General features: G+C 40.6%; 1 protein-coding gene across 6 annotated transcripts in view; it reads left to right on the forward strand.

Moving 5' to 3' along the window:
• The window catches only part of LOC144042917 (RNA binding protein fox-1 homolog 3-like), a 396,743-nt gene that overhangs the window by 207,628 nt on the left and 170,228 nt on the right, over window positions 1–18,887 (forward strand). The window lies entirely within an intron of this gene.

An 18,887-nucleotide genomic window follows, 5' to 3' on the forward strand; every position in this document is an offset into this window, starting at 1 on the left:
ACAAAAGATCAGGGGGATGACAAGAAAACGTTCCAACTTGAAAGAAGTGGAGCTCATCGCTAAAGATGAATGGGCAAAAATATCAGCCGAGACATGCAAAAAGCTGATCAGTAACTATCGGATGTGTTCCATTTGCTATTATAGCCAAAAAAGGCTTTTCTATTGATTTTTAAGAAGGGTGTGTATAATTTTGAACGTGCCACTTTTTGTTCAAATGTATATAAAAGCTTAGAAATATTTTTTTTCACAGTGATGCCTCTTGTACAACATCCTATATTTTTTGGGAGACACACCTGTGTCATTTCCAATCCAGGAAAAAAATTGCTAATTGAATACAAGTAACTTTAAATCAAAATATAATATATATATATTTTAGTTTGAGCCACTCCCACAGGCAAAATTCCTGACATATATGAAATGTTTTTTATGCCGTTGCGGTGGCGTGTTTACAGATGCATCTAATGATTTCATTAATAATTCAACCTCAAAGTGACATAAATGTAAATTTTGTTTATCATTTTAACAAACAGGAAAAAAAAGTAAATATTTATGAGCGAAGCTGAGGAGCGGCTGCAAAATGTACATTGATGATACACGTTCATATAGAATGATGATATACATTTTTGATATACATTGATCTGCTTGAGCCTCAGTGATGAATTAATTTCCTGAATTGATGAAGATGATGGTTCATCTTTACACGGTGTGGGTAAATAAACCGATGATTGGCAGCGGCATCAGAGCAGTGCGGAAAATCTGTTCTCTCCCGTCGCTATTTTTCTCCTTCATTCCATTATGTCGTTGGGAATTTTTGATTCACCGAGCCGCGCTTGGGAAAACGCAATCATGGCTGCCATCCATATTGTGAGTTCAATAAGTTGACGGCCATTAGAAGGCTACAAACACAAACAGCAGTGTCACAAACACAAGTAGTAACTACAAACACTCTGAAAAGAAACTGTGAAACAGTGGAAACCGAGACAGTACAAAAAGAAACATGGGAAACACAAATAGTAGAATCACAAAGAGTTGATCAATAAATCGAATAAATATGAATGAAGTAGAAACTTGACTGGTCGTGACGTTGCGCTGTCTAAACATTTGTGTTGTCAAAGAAAGAAGTGTCTGGACAGCCTCAGTGTGTTTGTGCTGCACGCAGAGCTTGTCCTTACCTGGCCAGCCGGCCGGCTGGAGGGATTCATTAATTTAAGTGTAGATGCGCGTCCGTGGCATCTGATAACGAGGTTAGCCATTAGCTTAGGTGGCGTAGACGCGTGCTGACAGGACACAGCCGGAGATTAGCCTACAGGTGGCACGAACCAACCACCAAATGAATGAATGACGAATGTGCAAGGGTGAACATGTGAATGGCTGAATGTGGGCTAACTAACTTTGACTGCTGTAAAGACAACAAACCATCAATGTTTTCACCAACATTTAGTTTTTGTCATTTTTATTGTGGGAATGCTGAAAATCGTTATCATAGCACTTTATTTTCCTCACTTTTTCGCCGAGAACCAACTCCCACATAATACTTCTGATTTACACCGTGCAAATTTCAACGTGCTTCAAAAATTCAAGCCTTCCGGGGTTTATATCGTCTGATTCCACATTACTTACAGTGCTCGCACAATTTAATGTTAAATATCAACTTTTTCCACGCCCAATTTCATCCATACAACTTCTCACCATTACCAGATCTCTGATACTGCTCAGCGGAGTAATTGGCTAAGTGCTTTGTCCAGTAACCAGGTGGTCACGGGTTGGAATCCCACCTCCGACTGTACATTGCAAATGTATCAATGCCAATTATGTGATTAGATGCTAATACTTTGTCATTTTCACATGATTTATCTTTCAATTTCCTTCATAAGAATTCAGCTTAGCATTCAGCTATTAGCATTCAGCTTTCAGCATTCCCACACAATGCATGCAGAAATTGCACTTAGTTACTATTTGTTAATTTTATTATTTTTTAAAATGCTACTAAGACATTTTTGTGGCATTTTCCCAATAGTTTGTTTTTTTCCCCTGCAATATTTTTTTTAGATACATTCCCCCTATTAATTGTCATTTTCTTTGTGTTTGCATTTTTGTGTTTGTATTACTTTTTCTTTTCCAATTTCCCATTTCTTTCATAATCTTATCTTCCAATATTTTGGGATATTTTTTTCCTCTTACATTTAAATGTGTGTGTTCAGAGTAGCTAACACACAGCTTCCATCAAAATTCAAAGCGCACAGTGCTTGACAGTGTTGGCGGGTGTATGATGTGTATCTTACGATGATAGCACATTGCCTGATATTGTAGTACGATAACGTCCATGAAAAAATGTTAATGTTGAGCCTTTTATGCGAAGCTTCAATATTTCCGATGTGACGAGAGATAAGCAAACTTTTCCCAGCTTCTGCAAGGGCACGCAGATATTGGCCCGCTTTCAATGTACTCCGCTGTACAAAAAAACCTCCCCAAAATAAAAACTATGGCAGTTCCTTCTCACTTGTTTTGGTATCCTTGAACGAAGAACGGCGGCTAAATTGTCTGCGAGCGGCTAATGCGCATAATGGAATTGAGAGTCGCCCCGCGTCGCAAATAAATAATTTAATGCAAATCCAAGCATCGCGCCTCCCGCCAATTAAGCTAACCTGTTTTAGCCGTAAGTGATTCTATTACATTAGCGTGGCGCAGCGCTGACTGCATTAGGGAGGCTTTAATCAGTCGCTAATCAAATTAGCGCCGCAGACAGACGGCCGGGAAGTGTCGCGCTTTACGCAAAGCACCTTGCCACCTCACCTGCAGAGACATCGTTTTGGAAAATTTCTACTTTTACCTGTCATCGATCCGCTTGTGCTTTTTACGCACAACTCAACACAATCTTACTGTGACAGTTTGCGCTTTTTGACAAGCAAATCCCACATTCTGGAGGTAAGGAGAGACAAACATTCAAGACCAGCTGACATTTTTTCTGACTAAATACAAGCCAAACAATAAGAAAAGATGGAGGGATGGATGGAAGGATAAATGGCAGAAGGTAGGAGGAAAGCAAGAAACGCAGGATGGAAACAGGAACGGAAGAAAATCCAGAAGGAAAAGCAAAAATGAAACAAGGAAGGAAAGCAGGAAGGTAGGAAAGAAGAAGGAAAATGAAGAAGAAAGAAAAGAAGGAAGGAGAAAAGAGAAAGAGAAGATGACAATAGAAAGATGAAGGAAAACAAGTAAAAAAGAAAACACAATAAGATTAAAAAGGGAAAGCAAGAAGAGAACGAAGAAAAGGAAGTTGAAGAAGGGGAGGAGGAAAAATAAGGACAGAAAAGAACATGAAGTGGAACATGGAATATGGAAAAAAGAAGAAAAACAAGGCAGCGTGTCGATTAATTTGCGTTGTTGCACGTTTGAAAGTTTGATCGTAGCGAACGTTCGCTTGCCCGTGCCTTTGTGACGTTGTTAACAAGTCTCCTTTGCACAATTAATGACTGGACGCTTTTTGATGATGTCGCTGCACTTTGGAGGAACCCGAAAAGGAAAAAACACACAAAAGAAATCAATGTTCAGTGTCTCAGTGGCGAGCAGAAGATTGATTGCGTCTCCAAACTGAGTAAACACCGTTGTCTGTTTAAGGGCTGCCAACCGCTCCTCATACTCATCATTGCTTTACAAACCCAAGCCAGACTTGACCAGCGCGTTTGGCATCTGCTTCCACCAATTCACCAACATTGGAATGGCCTGAACAATCATCTTGTCATTTTCCATCAAAGAACGTTCGGATTTTGACTTATTTTGCATTTCATTACTTTTTTTTGTTTTCATGTCGAATATTTCAGCTTTTTCTCTGGCTAGCTGCTAATGTTAGCTGTAGCTTAGCATTCTTCCCATCAAACATTAAGACATTGATGTAAATACATTTTAAGTCCACTAAATGTGCTCTTACATGAATCCTTTTTCAGGCTAGTTCTGTTTTGAAGCTGCTGAAAGGGAAGTCCAGATCATATCTGTTGGGTGTTCTCGACTAAGTAAGAAGAAAATGTGTGCGTTGCGTTTGTAATATGATAAGAAGAAGCAAGCGAGTGAGTGACATGTCCACTTTTGCAGCGCGTGCTTGCCGATAAGAATCCATCTCTGATTAAGGCGTGCCAAGGTTTATATTTGGCTTTTGCGCATTCAATTTGCTTTGCGTTTAATAGCGACTCCTTCACCCGCTAGCACAGACTCTGGCGGCGGGCCAGTCGTCTTTTTTTCTTCTTTTGTTTAATTGGGATTGGATGCCGAGTAATATATATCAATATGCCGTAAACGTGACAATCATCATTGCGTCAATAAGCTGAAATCCTGACGGACTGACTTCTTGCCTCACCTTTAAGTCATCATGCCTTACCATCTTGTTTGGGCCTAGCTTCATTTGTCTGCAATATTTTTTACTTAATCCATATAATAACATATGTTATGTAAAATTGATCATTAGTTGTGTTTTGAATTTCCTCTCTGGTTATCAACAAAGCATTTGTTATTGCATTCCTGGCAAGGAAGTGGGTTGATTGTTATTTGCAACAGGGTGTTCACAGAACACCACCAAAACATGAGTAGTGTTGTGGCTTTTATTGGGGTGCCTGGCGGGAGTCAATGGAGCTGTTTTCAATTAGTTTTCCAAGTGCTTATCCCATTAAAGCTAATGACTTATTGATTTAACGACAGTGGCACTTTTGGTGTGAAACGTGCTGCCATTATGACTGTGCTGCTCCTTTGGCCTCACCGTGACCGATGGCCTTGAGGTTTCGTTTTTTTCTTCCCGCCACACTCGGGGTCATCACTGAGCATCCTGCATAAGTGGACTGGCTAGTAAGCTTTTACCCTGCGGCCATGCTTTCCACCTTTTCCTTCGCATGCTCCAGTCCCGTGGCGGTGTCAGTGTCCTGCCCAGAAGGCGCTCCTTCTGTTGTTGTTTGCTCCTCTTGAAACATCTCACAGAGCTGTGGAGGGGAAAAAAACTATTTTAGAGTAGATTGACTGTCTGTCTGACTTTATGTAGAGTCATTTGAATTAATTTACAATCAGGAAAAAAAGTGGCCCTGGTTGATCTTTTATACTCTGCTGCCACCTGCTGGCCGTTTTTGTAATAACTACCATTGCTTCAACGGTTCACTGTAGTTCAGAGGCTGCATCAAAGCCTTCTGTATGCTCTGGCATAAAAATACATAAAAACAAAAAAACATCAATACGTCTCGGGACACTGGTAAGGTTTAAAATAGAACGTATTTATACGTTTTTGGGAGCAAATGAGTTAAGATATGAATTATGACTCATCTTTGTCTTATGTCCACTTATTAGACTTAGACTAGACTTATTTAATAATGTCATCTTGTAATTATAATTGTATAATTGTAATTTTATCTGAGAGTTGGAGTAATCATCAGCATGCCATGTTTCATCTCCTTCCGTGGGGTGGTGGGGCGTGATCTTTCCTAATGTACGGCTAAAAAAACATACTGATCACAACAAAATGTAGTTGGCCGAGCAAGTAAAAGTTGGGGGGGGGGGGGGGGGGTTATTGTCCAGGTACTGTCCACAAATTACATTTCCAGGTGACCAATGTAAATGCTAATTTGAGTCCCAATTACAGTACGTCTCCATGGAACGGCCAATTCACACTGACTGCGGAACGGACTCGGTGCATTTTCCGTACGGCATCCGCACGGGCTGCAATTCACACCGCTTGCGGTGCGTGAACTGTTTGTGTCCGGAAATCTGCACCCGCCAGACCACAAGATCACGGGGGTTCACGCTGGAGAGTTGAATTCATGTGATAACAACCGTGTATATAGAGTCATATTGATAAACAATAGCCACACTTGCCTGTTGTCACATCGATATGCTTTTGAACATTACTTCTGAGTACGTTTTGTGTTTAGATAGTGCTTAATTTATTCTTAGCTCGTTTTTTGTCTTAAATGTCCGACTCATGTCTTGCTTTGTAGTTAGCTAGCCTCCCTTACCCCAAAAAAGGAGTTTGCAAATGGTTTTATTTTGAAATGCCTTGATGCTGACGCTCGTGTAATTTCTTCAGCTTCATGAAAATCCGCATGCGGCGTCCAGAAAAAAAAGAATGCTTGCGGAAATCCTGCAGCGCCGCATCCGTTCTGTGTGTTTAAGTTAAGTACTACCAAATCATAATCGCTCAACATAAATTGACCCCAAAAAATCTTGCAAGAGTTTAAATGAACTGTTTCACAGAATAGCTGGTAAGTTTTTAATAAATGGTGCGTTGCCTTAATGCTTTTATGATAGTGACAATTTGACCCTGGCACGGATTAATTCAATTTTGCATGACGTCCGACGTGAACGCTTGTAAACGTGAACAAAGATGAAGTCCGAGGTGGTCCTGGAGGTTGCCGTCATATACGTTTGCGTTTCTCTTCTCCGCAGCTTCTTATCGCTAATTGAGCTCAAGCTCAATGACCAGCAGCTATTTGACTTGGCCTCTTCCTCCTCCTCTTCCTCATTCACTCATTTCCTCCCTTCTGGAAGATCCCTCCCTGCTGACGACGGCGCTTTCTCGTAATGAGTCGAGCGATAAGCCGGCCGCCGACCTTGATCATCTTCTTCCTCTTTTTTCCTTCCTTTGCTTCATCCCTTCTCCGATTTCCCTCGCACATTTATCTCAACCAAAGCCGAGCGAGCCGAGCCGGTCCATCTTGATAGCGATGACCATACCGCTGCTTCTGCTTGTGGTTTATCTAACAGGAAGTAGGAAAGAAGTGCTTCAATTCATCATTAATGCAACAGATGAACAATAGATGCCTTTACAAGCCTTTTTCATCCTCATAGGAAATGATAGAAATCCGCATAGAAACCTCTGTTTGCTGTGAGATGCATATTTGAAGTAGCATGGTAACATTTACTTTCACACTTACCGTTATGCATACCTTTGATGTCAAAGCAACAAATGTATTTTAAATTTAATGACCAATGATAAATGTAATCCAAACATGATGTTTTCACTTGTCCACATGAACTCATTCACTCCCAGCCATTTCCACTGAAGCACCCCCCTTCGCTCCCGACTGTTTTACTGGATTTTGACTGATTTTGCAAGGCCCACAGAATATTGGGTTCTAATACTATAAAAACATAGATACTACCAAAAGAAAGATTAGAGTATCTTCTTTCATCAGGGAAAAAAGTAGTTGTATCTGTTTCTGTTTTGCAGGAATTAGCATTAGAATTTAACTAAGTTTCATCATTATTCACAAACCTGTTGAAAACACTGGGGTAAAGAGTTTGTTGCAATATGGGCCTGGTTGATCTCTTATACTCTGCTGACAACTGCTGGCCATTTTTTGTAATAACTACCATTGCTTTAAGGGACCTCTTCAGATCAGAGTCTGCATCAAAGCCTGTATGCTCTAGCTGAACAAACAAAAAAACGTATCAATACATTTTTGGGACCATGGCAATATTTAAAATAGATTTATGCGTTTTGGGGAGTAAATGAGTTAACTGTCAGGAATGGTGTGTAAAAAACGAAAAACTATGTGTGCGATGAAAACAGTCTTACATTTAATGATGAATGAATCCTTCCTCGGATCTCCTGACAACTTTACGACTCTAGCAGGATTCTGTAGTCTTGTGTTTAGGTGAAGGGTATGAGATTTTTAATAGGTTTCAGGTGAATTAATGAGCACAAACTCACACGCACGCACATATGCACACACACACACACACACACACACACACGCACACACACACACACACACACACAAAGAGAGAGCGAGAGAGCAATGATGATGACATCTTGAATCGGTAAGATTGCCGAATTAATACTGAGCTCTTTCTAAAAAAATATTTTTTAATAATGATGAATGGCAAACACTGTAAATCAGACTTGATGTTTTCACTTTTTAATGCTCTTACAAGTGTTAAAAGAAAGTTGACCTCTGTTAGTACACAAAAAACAAATAAAACTGTCTGTTGATGATGAATGGCAAAAGAATAATGTGACAAAAACAACTTTCAAGTTGAAGCCGTAATAAATATCTTCACTTTTATATAAAGATATAACCAATGTTAATGACAAAAGGTAGAAATAATATGTCAGCTTGAGCTTAAAAGACAAAAGGTGTTGTGTAAATGTATTTTTTTTTAGCAACTACAGGCGAGTGCACAGACATTTTTAGGGGGTAGGTGCTCAAGCTAAAAGATGGACAGCCATCACGAGAATTATTCACACAATCACTAAAAAACGTTCATATGATGTCATGTCAAAAGGAGCACCACTAGGTGTCTACCTGCTTAATTGTCTTTCAAGTGTAAAAAGTGTGTGTGTGAGTGAGTATGTGCGTTTAATCACAATGAAGTTATAATGAAGACACTTGACCTTTACTTTTTAATTTTATGGGTGGACCATCGTAGGCAGCTTAAGTGCTAATTTACTTCTGATTTGGACTCGTTCGATAGTTTGGCTGGATGGAGATGGATGATTTCGATGTATGGAGGTCGAAAGATTGTTAATGTAGGATTTAGGGTGTGTGTTGATCATGTGGGTTGGATGGTGCATGATGTTTGTTGTTGGATGTTAGATTTCGGTTGACCATTTAATTTGTGAAGCCTGCTAAGAGGAGACCCAGTGGTTTTGCTGAAAAGACTTGATGACTTTTATTAACCTTTCACTGGTCACGCGGGTGTGTTGACATTTTATTTCTACTCTATATAATCTCAACTTTCAAAACTTAAAGTAAAGTAGGAAGAAAGTTATGTTGGCATGTCAGTACAATATTAGTGTTTCTTTCCCTTGTTGCAGATTAGTTAAAAAAACAAAACAAGGAAAGGATTTGTACAAATATTTTACGTGTACAGATTCAATAATTTATCACCAAAAATCATAACTCAATAGTTCTTGTTCACTTGCAATAGTGTGACTGTCGGCCAGTGATATTTTATCCCAACAGTGGCAGCAGAAAGAACACCTGCTCCCAGCTGCTCCAGGTAGTTAGCAAATCCAAACCTCAGTATCAGCCATCACTTTTGCACCTTTACACTGCTTTGGCATGCTAAGGTAGCTTGACTTTTTGCTACGTAGCTCCCTGTATTAGATGGAATATGTGGTGTAACCTGTGAGGAAGCTGCGTGCTATTATCAACATTTTAAGATGAGTATACATTGGAGGTCAGCAGCTGTTTGTAGTTCAGTTCCTCCGTACGCTCGGACCCCAACTCTGTTATCCATCCTCTCTGGTCCCTCCGGGTGGGCAGCTCATTAGCTCCAGTTCCCCACCAAGTGGGCTGGAGAGAAAAAAAGAAGAAAAAAAAACAGCCATTAGCCAAACAAACGACATTAGCACGGCTCACGAAACGCCAGGATTGTTTACTGAAGAGATGCTGACTGGGATTTTGTTGCGTCACTTCCTGTTGGGAAACATGAGGGCGACCAATCTCATAATATTTAAATTAACACAGTGTTTTAATTAAAGAGGCGGCCTGAGGGGTTTCATACACTTTGACTTGATTTCGCTTCGTTTCAAAGTTAAACATCAGACACTTTTCTCTTGTAATTAAGCTGAAATAATCAAAGTTGGCCATCGTCCAATTATTATATTTTTCCTTCAAGTTAGCTGATGATGAAAGATATGCTCAACTTTGTGGCACCTTCAGCTAAACTTAACATTTCTGTTATAATACATTTGCAATGCTAACATGTAGCCACCTAGCACAGTTACGTAAGGGTAAACACTTAACAAACATTCCTGAGTTTTCTTTTCTTTTTTTTTGTTGAATTGTCTTCACAACTTTCCAAAATAATCTCCAGTATATCGATGATTTGCTACTGTCATGATTTTAAGCAGATTTTCCCTGACTTGTCTGGTGAATCTGTTCAGGAGGAAAAAGTATAATGTTATAAAACTAAAATGACCTTAGTAGTTTACCAATTACAATCAGATAATCCAGATGAATCTGATGTATCTGTCATGATGTGACCTGGTGACCTGGTGGAGATAGACTTTAATTCCAAACAAGTTGTGACTCTAAAAATCTATTGAAATAGGATGCAGAGCAGCAAAATAGAAAAGAGTCACGGGATGAACTGGCGGTTTTGGAACTATCTTTCGAGGTGCCAGCAAAGGCCAGAGTTTGTCGAATAGGCCGATCCTGGTGTGACTGTTTATGGACATGGTTTTTGGATACATCTCAAATCCTATGATGTCATATTTGGTGCATATAAATGTATGTGTGGAAGGAATAATAATGAACCTGAGGGGATATGCTTCAAATCAAAACAAGTGGCGACTCCAACAGTTGGCAGAAATGAGAAAACAGCTAAATATGGCACTCTGACTTGATGGACAAGTTCTATTATTTCTACAATTTGAATTGGATCTTCTTGTATCCCGTGACGTCATATCTTGTTTAGATTTCGGGCAAACCCAAACAAGCGTTGAACTAAAACGGAGGCAGTAAAAGTCTCCTCGAGACCAAAGTATGTTCAGAGTTTCCTTCGAAGCCTGTGGTTGGGGGGTAGATCAGTTACAGGGGTATTTTGAGGGCACCCTTAAACTTCCCTTTTTTTAAATTCAAATTTTACCTGTGTGAATCAAATGTTTCGGAACCCTGTGACGCTGTATCTGTAACATCTAGATGACTGGAAAACATCGGGTGAAGTATGCTAAGCGTTACCTCCAAAGGCTGGTTTTGGTTGATTAGCTTTAGTATGCTTTGTGTGGCGTTTCTGTTGCCAAACACTTTTCTTGCCAAAAGTCAGATGGGATCCACTCTAACAAACCCACCACGCCCCTCCCCCAAAACCCTGTGGCCCCGAACAAGATAAGCATTGGAAAATGGTTGACTGGTGTGTTTTTTTCCTGCTATAGTATTCCTAGAAGTATCTCTCATGGAGCCTGGAGGACCAATCAGAGTGCAGCTCTTCATCCATATGCTAATATGCTAATATGGTTGATTTATGTTGTGATGCTGCAGAGTGGAAGTAAGAAAACAAAACGGAGGAAGAAGAAGTGAAAGCGAGGGAGGGCGGGTAATAGGATGCATCCGAGTGGAGAGGAAGCCGTTGCCTCCTGAGACTCTTTGGAAGCCAGTGAGGCCTCTGGATGGCAAAATGGCTTCGGCGTGTGCATTACTCAGCCCCATAAATCTGGGCACACCCCCTCTTGGCCGACAACCCCACCGGCAGCCGTCGTCCGCCCGCCCGCCTCGTCTGCCTGCTTTGCTTTGCCTTTAATTACCTGAGCGATGCCGCGCTCACCAGCAGCACTTCCCTAATGGAGCATCACTCACGCTGCCAGCTGGCAGCACGGCCCCTCCGGGTGGGAGCGAGCGGGCCGAGTAGGGTGGCTGGGGACCCAGTAAGGGGTGGGGGGTGTACTGGAACCCCCAGTAATAACTCACTTACACCTGTAGTCATCCTCTCACCAAGGCGGTACTCACAAGAGGCCATTCGGAATTCATTATCCAACAGTTGATTATTGCAGTTGTACTGATTTGTGGATTATTTCTAGTCATTGCTACTACACAATGAAATGTTGGCAGTTATTAGAATGGTCTGCAAGATGAGTCATCACAATTATTATAGAACACAACATGTATATTCCGAGTGTATGTGAGTATACTTATCACGTGGACTGTCAAAGACTTTGTGGATTATTTCTTGTCAATGTGCGGTTATTTCTATTCTGAAAATTGGCAATTATCATGAATGATTGATGCAAGAAAATCACATAATCACACATGCATTTTACTAAGTGTGCAAGGGATGTTGTTGTTGTTTTTTAATTTGTGGATTATTTCTAGTCCCTTGAGTGACTGAGAATGTGAAGAACTTTTGTTTTTAACTGTGGATTATTTCCATTTTCTTCCATTGTGCAAGGTGGCAATTATTCTGAATAACTTGTCACGGGAGCCATTACATTGTCTGACACATACTGTACATTGTGCATGCATATGACCAATCATATGCTGGATTTTTCTAACTTTGTGGATTCCTGTATTTGATTCATCCTGTTTATTTATATTGTGCTAGGCGGCATTTGTTTTTAATAACTGGCAAACCCGAAAAGAGCCGTCACAATAATTTCAGCCAGAATCATCACTCCGCGGGTATTTGCCCTTGCTTGTGATGTTTTTTTGTTTTGTTTTATTTTAATTTTATTTTTTTTACTTTGTGCATTATTTGTAGTTTATTTCTACTGTTCACGGTGGTGGTTATCATGATGAGTGAGACAAACCATTTCATTATGGTGACTGCAATGCCTGACTGAATGTGCAGTGGACTGTTTTGATTTGACTGTGGATTATTTTGAGTGTTTATTTTCATTGGGCAAAGCATCTTTTGTGTATAACTGGCAAGGAACGATCACATTACAGTAATCTTCAAACCAAGTTTTTTGCAACACGGTATTTGGGGCGGGGGGTAAGAAGTTGCAAGGGGAGTTTCCATCTTTCAGTCAACATCCCGTCAACACCTACGTGGCCTCTTGTCAACATGTTTATGTAATTGTGCTTTTAACAATACACGCGCCGCTTTAAAATGCATGAGACCTTTTGTGAACGACAACAACAAAAAAGCCAGCAGACTGTTGAGGAATGAGGAGGCGGCATTGCGACCGGCTCTGACCTTGGAGATTATTGCTAAGCTCGACAGAAAAAAATGCTGTATGTTTGTCAAGAGCTGTCTGTCATCAATGAGCTTTTGTGTTGGATATCGATTGGTCGCCTGCTGACTGATGCACAACAAACACGGTGCGCGGCGGATGCCGACACACACACACAGATGCACACACACTTTAATGGGTTGTCAAGTCGACTGCGCTGCTTTCGCTTCCTCCCAGATGAAATCTCAGCAGGCCGGCCACGGCCCTCCCAGCGGCTCATTAGCAAACATGGCATGGACAAGCGGTGTGGACGTGTTTCACAAACTTAACTCCACCTAGACACGAATTTTACATTAGAAAAATCTCATAGCAAAACGCTCACAAAAATAATTCTTACCACCTTTCACCTTTCAGTACTCTTCCTTGTCTTGATCTCCTTTTGCCAAAGTACCTCATCCTACCTTCGCCTTCTGTACCCATCTTAAGTTGTGCCTCGTGTTTTCTGTTTGCCTGTCCCCATGGCTGCAGTGTGTGTTTCCCTTTTGTTGCTGCTCGTGGATAGTGGAACATTATCTTGACAGAGACTCTTCTCTCCTTATATGAGACAATAACTTTGGGTTCTACTCATACCTGTGACATTCATAAAGTGTAATTAGTGTATGTACTGCAGCATTTGTTGGATGTGTGCCTTTAAGCGGTGTGGCCCAGTGAGTGACGTCAGCAGTTATGCACATGAGTGTAAAGATGTGAATCGTGGTCTGCAGCATCTCCGTTCAAGTGTTCTCATTTTTTATTTTTGTTTTTGACAGTTTGTCCCCTTCATAAATGGCTGGATGTGTCGACCGCTGTGGCTCTCCTTGCCCACATGAGATGGCATTACAATGCAATGCAGCACATTATGATGGCATATTATGTTGTTGTTTTTTTTGCAACCTTATTTTTTACTTCACGGAAGCGCTGGCACATTTGAAAACGGCAAGCTGAAATTTTGGATCACAACACAATGCAAAAAAATGAAATAAAATGACCGTAATCGGTAGTGATCAATATATTGAAAATGTAACTGTCCTGTCTGCCACTAGACTGTATGTTACCGGCAAACAGTAAATAAATAAAACGGTGCTTAGTGTTTAGTAATGCTTAGTAGGATGCCGCGCACACACGCATGCGCACATTACCGATAACGATTCAGCTTGACCCGCTTTTTCCCTCCACTTAGCAGTGGGGCAGCAGCCCCCGGGGGGCAATTGGGAGCGCTCTGGCCCGTTACAGCATGGGGCGGCGCACTTGTCAGCCACGCTACGACTATCGTGGAGATGTTTCGGGAGGCTCCTTCTTCCACTGGAGAGACTTTAAAAGCGATTTCAGTTAACTGTTATGTTCACATTTGAGAATTTTTCACATTGAAAATAATGCAAATATGTGCGAGCTCAAACAATTTTCATCAAACAAAAATGTTAGTCACATTTGATTAAATTAAGCTAATCACTGAAACTGGAAAATTCACAGATTTTATGATTAATTTAAGTTATTTCAACTTAATTTCTCAGCATGTTTTATCGTAATGAAACCAGTATAGAAAGTGGATGGGTAGAAAATAAGGCGGCAAAAGTAGATTTTGTTTTCTCTTTGCATGCAATTGATGCAATTGGACAAGGCCGCCAGCAATTAGCATAATAATGCGACCACTGATCGTAGCGATAACGATAATGAAGAGATGATGACGATAAGACGGAATCTTTTAGTTTGACTCCACTCTGGCGAACTTATCATGATGGTGAGCTCACCTTGTCTGCCGTTTGGGGGGCCTCATTCATAACCTTGACACCTTACTTTGCATCCTGCTGGTGTTTATTTTATGAGCTTTTATTATAAAAAAAAAAAAAAAAGCCATGAAAACATTAAGGGGAAAAATATAAAAGTAAAAAAAAATGATTCCACCTTCCTGCACAAGTTATCTCCCCCTCCTCTATTATTATCCTTTCATATTGTTAGCGCAGAGAAATACACTTTGTGTTCACGTTAAATCCGGCGAGCGATCCATTAAGGCGCTGCAACGTTATTAGAAAGCGAAGACCGCCGAGAGTGAGAAACGCTCCGTTGTGTACCACCGCGACGCTGACGCTCGCCACAGAGAAATTGCTTCTAATCGGCCTGCGGGCTCAGCGGTGACATCATCAAACCTCGCTGAAAAGAAAGACGCTTAGCATTGGGCTTCTAGTGGAACTTTAGAACATATTGACTCTTTTGAAAATTCAGCCCCCAAAACCATTATCACTTAGCAACATGACATTTGATAAACATGTATATCATGAGTAGACCCACCAAAGAGTCTCATGATGCCATGCCTGAAAAGACTCACTTCAGTTTCAAGGGGCCATTTTAGCATCGATTGGCTCAGTTGGTTCCACCCGCTTAAAAAAAAGAAAAGAAAGAAAAGCCCCATCCCCGAATCCAATTCCATTCAGCAACATATGATTTGATAGACATGTCTATCATCAGTAGGCTGACAAAAAAAAAGCATGCTTAGGAATACACAGGAAGTATGTCATTTCAATTCTATTTTCTATTTCTAGTTTATATATTTCTATAGATCAACAAAAATCCTCAAGCCATAACCAAATATATACAAGAATGAGCCGAGCTTTGATTTAAACAGTATTCTGTGGTTTATACTGTATATCCTAAATGAACGTTTTATCAGGCCTTTACGTTTTCCATCATATTGTGCAAGCTAAGCAGGAATCATAAATTATGATAATTAGAACTTCTCGCCACCGGCTGAATAAAAAAATGGAGCAAAAGTTTACAAGATCCTCTAAAATGTGGATTTTTATTAGAGCATAAAAATACCACTTCACTTTCTTCATCTCTGGAAAAAAACGGGGATTTTTGAAACTGAATTAAATGTGAACAGCAGAATGTCGAACCCTGTCTTGAAACCATGAACCTGACATGAAATTGCTTGTAAATCAAACCCTGGTTCAAAACCCTAATCCAGGCTTGAATCCCCAATTTAAAATCAGAAGCTTCACTTGCAACCCTCATTCAAAGCATTAACCCTAGTCAAAACCTGTCTTGACAGTTGACGCCCTAATTTAAATCCCCAATCCTTATTGGAAACCCTAACCTGGCCTTGAAACCCAAATTTGAAACCATAACTAATAAAATGTGTTGGAAAGCCAAACATAAGGAGAGAGGAGAAAGAAGGGCGAAAAAGGGGAAAGACCCAGGAGGGGGTTCAATACAACTTTAATAATGCGGAGCAGCAGCGGCTAAATGAGGCGTTCGCCGCTACTTTAAGACGTCACACGCACACACACATGCACTCACTCACACAAACGCCCCCCACACCCCGCTCTCAGAGCACCTGAATTATTAAAAGTGTTGTTTTCCTTATTGCGTTGCAGCATTGTGCCTCCTGCTTTAGCCACAAATCGCATAAAAACTTTTTGGACTATCACACACCAAATGCTTGAAGCCCCACCTTCATACCCTCACCCTTATTTGAAACCCTAACCATGTCTTCATTGCCTAATTTGAAACCCTAACCCTTTTTGCAAACTCTGACTTGAAGGCCTTAGTCTCACCCTGTATTGAAATCCAGTTTTGAGATCCTAAATCTGATTTAAAACCATAATCTGTAACCCTTGTTTGAAATCCTTGAAACCATAACGATCATTGGAACTCTTAGCCCAGTCTGAAAACCCTGCTTAGAAAGTCTAACCCTGTTTTAAAACCCAAATTTGAAATTGTAATTCTAGTTGAAAACTATAATCCAGGCTTGAAACCCTACTTTGAAACGCCAGCCCAATTTAAAACCCTAACTCAAAACTGTAGCCATTGCTCAAAACCCTACTTTGAAACCTTAACTTGAAGCCCTAATTTGAAACACTCACCTTGCTTTAGGAGTCTAATTTTGCCTCAAAACCTTAAACCTCAAAACCTTGTTTGATACCGTAACCCTGTCTTGAAACCCAAGACTGTGCTGTAACTTTGACTTACACATGCACCCTGAATTTGATTGGCAGCTGATTTGACCAGAAAGAAACTTGACCGTGCAGAAGATTATCTGAATTGGAAGATAATGGAAAGTAGCATTCCTCTGCAACTGCCTAACACGTACACGCGCACACACTCCCCCTTAGACACACTTGAATCACACGCTGAATAATAAATGTGCTGAACTCCTGGCTGCTGTCAAATGCGCAGACGACAGAACAACCGACAGCTGAGAAAAGCTCATAAACCTTAACTTTATCTTGAAACCCTACTTCATAATCCTAACCGGGGATTGAAACACTTCTTCAAAACCTTAACCCATAATTCAAATTCTACTTCTTCTACTTAGTCTAGCATTGTTAGAAACGATAACTGAAGCTTGAAATGATACATTGAAATTCACACTTTCTTGAGCTCCTAATTTGAAACCACAACCCTCATTCCTGATCCATGTTTGAAGCCCAGACTTGAAACCCTAATTCTAAACCGTAACCCTTTTTTGAAACCCTAACTCGGAAGACTAACCATACTTGAAATTGTATTTTGGTTTTGAAACCTTACTTCAAAACCCTAAACCACGCTTGAAACCCTAACACAGGCTTGAAACGCTCATTTCAAACACTAAAAAACACTAAACCTGTTTTGATCCCTACTTTGAAACCCGACAGCAGATTTGAAACCCTAGCTGTTGTTTGAAACCATCATTTGAAACACTGAGCTGTTTGAAAGCCCAACCCTTGCTTAAAACCCTACTTTTGAATAGAAACTGTTGTTTGAAAGCTTACCCCAGGCTTGAAACCCTACTTTTATGGTGGATATAAATTGACCAGTGGTTTTGTGCTTCATCTCTGCTCCGTCCCTTCCTCCTCTGGCACGTTTGTTCCAGTAGGGGGCGCCGGCTCCCGCTTTGACGCACACTCTGGCGGCGGCGACGCAGCTCCGTAGCGGCCCATTAATAACGGCGGCGGGGGCAGCGCTCACCCCGGCCAGCCGGCCCGCTCCCGCTCCGCCTCCTCGGCTGCTCTGCCCGGAGCACTGCTGACATTTTAATGGTGCCTTTCTCTCTCTTTTTTTCCCCCTTGGTAAATAATGCATGTGCTGCTTGTTGGCTCCTCCCCCCTCTCGTCCCCCCCCTCCACCTCCATCCGTGCGCTTTTGCGCACAAATTACAACGCCTTGTCTCTACTGCTGCACTGCTCGCTACATCACACTACTGCCTCACTGTGTGTGTGTGCGTGTGTGTGTAACTGAGGCGGCATGCTGCCTGCGTGAAAGTTGATAGCGGAAAAGCCAAGACCGCAGTGTGAAGTTTAACACCCAACACTCACTTTTCCTGCCCTGTCATGTTGAAAGCAATCTGTCAGACAACTCTTTTACACGTCGCACAGACGTATGGTGCTTGTGTCATCTAGCTATCTGATTGTGGGAAGTCACATCAACGGTGTGAAACTGAATTCAGACACAGAATTGTTTCGTTTGCTGGCTTCATTACATTTCCAGAAAGGGAAAATCAGAACTCGTTGTGATGTGCATGTCCGTGACATAATCCTAATTTTGGGTCATCACAACAACAAACAAACCCACAACTTGCCCATGGCACTTTGGTGAAACCAAAAGTCAAACTAAAAGTCACGTAAGGTCTGTGAAGCTAACCCATTTTTGTGTAATACCAGAAAAGAAACACATGGATCAACAAAGGACCATCAAAACCACAACTCTGGATCCTGGCTCATCGTGGAAACCACAACTCTTGATTAGTTTTTTTTTAAATGGTTTTATTGAACATATAAACATAAAGAAAACACAAAAAACATTACAAGTACAAACTATTGAAGTTGAAGTAAAAAATAAAAACAAAAATAGGAAGAAAGAAAAGAGTTTATATGTTCAAAAGGGCTAGGGGGAGTTAAAAACCTAACTGTACTGTATCTGCCATTTAAAAATGTCTCAATTTTAGTCCCGTTTCAATCATGCTTGTTAGTTTTTATCATAGCTAGTCAACCTCATCCCGTTTTTATTTAGTCCATTTTAAATCAACTATAAATCTAGCATTTTAGTCTTTATTTTAGTCCAAGAAAACATCATTTTATTTGTCTAGTTTTAGTCAACAAAAACTGCAACAATTTGCTCTAGTTTTAGTCAGCACAATCATTTTACTCCTGTATATTTTTTGTCAACAGATAATGTTGAACATTTCAGACCCAAAACTTTTTCACATAAAATGTTTTCTCATCTTTTTGATGAAAAACACAATTACAGTATATCAACAAGTGGCTACTATGGCTCCATACTATGA

The sequence above is a fragment of the Vanacampus margaritifer genome, chromosome 2, assembly GCF_051991255.1.
Source record: "Vanacampus margaritifer isolate UIUO_Vmar chromosome 2, RoL_Vmar_1.0, whole genome shotgun sequence".
Classification (NCBI taxonomy): domain Eukaryota; kingdom Metazoa; phylum Chordata; class Actinopteri; order Syngnathiformes; family Syngnathidae; genus Vanacampus; species Vanacampus margaritifer.